Below are 2,594 nucleotides of genomic sequence, written 5' to 3'. Positions count from 1 at the left end.
AAAAAAAAAAAAAGAAAAATATTATTTCGTAAATGCATTATAATACTAATCGAAAAAATGATGTTCATTTGCGAGGATGAACGAATAATCGACGTCGTCGTAGAAATCTTTTTCGAGAGACGTTATTGTTTCGTTTATTATCTCATTTAAATATTCTCATATCCTTATTATTTATTTATAGATTTTTTTTTCCCCTTTGACTTATCACGATGCACGTTTTTCCTATTGTTGTTTAACGGAATTTCGGGAAAACCAATCGTTCGTTTTTGTTATCAGGCTTCGTAACAAAGAGCCGAGTGAGAACATCGTGAAAACACTCTTTTACGCGATACTTTGATCATTGTGATATTTGGAAATTTAGATAACAAATATTATTTTTTCTCTCTTTCTCTCTCTCTCTCTCTCTTTCTCGAATTACTTCTTTCTCCCGTTCACTTTTCGTAAACAAATCGCGGATCGCCATCCCTCCATATTGGTTAGAATGGAACGATTCGAATCGTTGATTCGATTCCGTTCAGCGATTTATAATCGATTTAATCGATATAGAGAAAGTTGATATTAAATTCGTTTGAACGTGAATCGAGTATTTTTCATTTTTTTTTTTTTTTTTTTTTTGAAAAAAAAAAGTAGAAAATACTTGTGATACATGTTTCCATGATAACCATCGTGTATTGTAAACGAAAAATTGAAAATCGAGGGATAACCGCGACCGCGTAAAATATGTACACACCTGCGCGTACATTCGACAGATATAATGCTCGTTAAAAAGGAAAAGTAAGAGAAAAAAAGGAAAAAAGAAGGAAAAATAAACGATTATGATACGCTGGCGTATCATTTGAAAATTTCTAAAATAAGATTACTAAAAATTTATTTCTTTTTTTTTTCCCTCTTTTTTTCTTTCTTTCTCGTATATGTATATGTACATGTATCAGCAATTATATTTTAACAAAGTATGCTCGTTTGGTAAATAAAGTTCAAAAAAAAAAAAAAAAAAAAAAAAAAAAAAGAAAAGAAACGAAAAAGTGTATAATAAAGAGAAGAAAAAAAAAAAAGTGTCGGGGATTGTTCGCTTTGTTCGCGATTACAACAAATCTAATTATCCTAATACATTACTTGTATTTGTTTATAATATACCACGTAACAACAAGGAAAAAATACTGAATTACACGAGGGCGCCATGTTTAAAGGCGCGCGCACATACACACGCACACACGCGAACCCCATCGATGTTTTCTTTGTTTATTGGCAAAATACGATTTATAATACTTGTCACTGGTAAGTTTGCACGATCTTGCTAAATCTATCGGATTGCTGGACGCAATGTTAAATCGCGGTCATTCGCGATAATTGGTGAATTCATTATCGACCATATTGACGTTGAATTTTCACTTTTTTTTCCCTTGAGAAATGTTGTTGAACAATCTCGAACAATATCGTCCTTTTTTTCGTGTAAAAACAGCGCGAAAGTCACAAAAGTCATTGATCGATGAAATACAGAAGAAAAAAAAGAGTGAGCAAATGTTTTGAAAAACGAAATACAAATTTCATTTCGATTCTTTTTCGTCTTTAACCGAATAACTATTTATCGCATTTAATACGGTAATACTATAATACGATGTTTTGTTATTCATGAAAAGAGATAGTCATCACTCGTTCTTCTTTTCTTTCATTCTTTCGAAATATAAGATCTAAAAAAATATATATATATATGTGTATATATAAGACCATGTATGACCATCATCATCATTATCAAACCATCATGACATCGAAACAATGATAATATTAATTTTATTTAATTTTTCGGATATTTGCCAATCTTCGCGCTGTCATTCGATATTCTTGTGCTATGTTTGTGAGAATTTTAAATTATTCATGGGGCATAAAAATATCACAAATTAACTTACAGAAACTCACAGAAATTATAATATTCATTGAAGTCTTGTTACATAACGATCGTCGTTTTACCGCACGTTCAACTAATCACAATTCTTTCTATTCTCGTGCGTGCATTTCAATTGAAAGTACCATCTATTGAAACGTACAAATATGTGTTTAAAAATTAATTATACAAAATGATGGAAAAAAAAGAAAAGAAAAATTGCATTTTCTTTTGTGAAAATTTCTTCTCGATAAAAATGATGAAATGTGTATGTAATGACTTGAATGTAATTGACTAACAAAATACAATTATTCTTTATATGGAAAGAATTTCACTAAATTTTAATATTAAAGGAAAATTGTTGATTCAATATAATCAAATATTAGAAAAATTATATTGATATCTATCAGTGATGAGCAATCATTATTGATCGATTAAATTATTTCAAAATTAGTTTATCTAAAAGTGATAGATATAATGATTAGCTATGAATAAAAAATAAAGAGGAAGACAAATTATTAAATGTCTACATATTAGCACTTTGGTGCATAACAATGTGTACACACAGCATACACACACACATATACACACATACACACACATGCACGCAGGCAGACACACAGCGTATACGAAAGTATGCACGCACACTTTCTTTCTTTTCGATGTATATTTACATATGATTAACGCGTTCTGTTGAATATAAAATACCTGTGCG

The sequence above is a fragment of the Apis dorsata genome, unplaced genomic scaffold (assembly GCF_000469605.1).
Source record: "Apis dorsata unplaced genomic scaffold, Apis dorsata 1.3 scaffold_51, whole genome shotgun sequence".
Lineage (NCBI taxonomy): Eukaryota > Metazoa > Arthropoda > Insecta > Hymenoptera > Apidae > Apis > Apis dorsata.
This window is presented reverse-complemented; position numbering follows the sequence as displayed.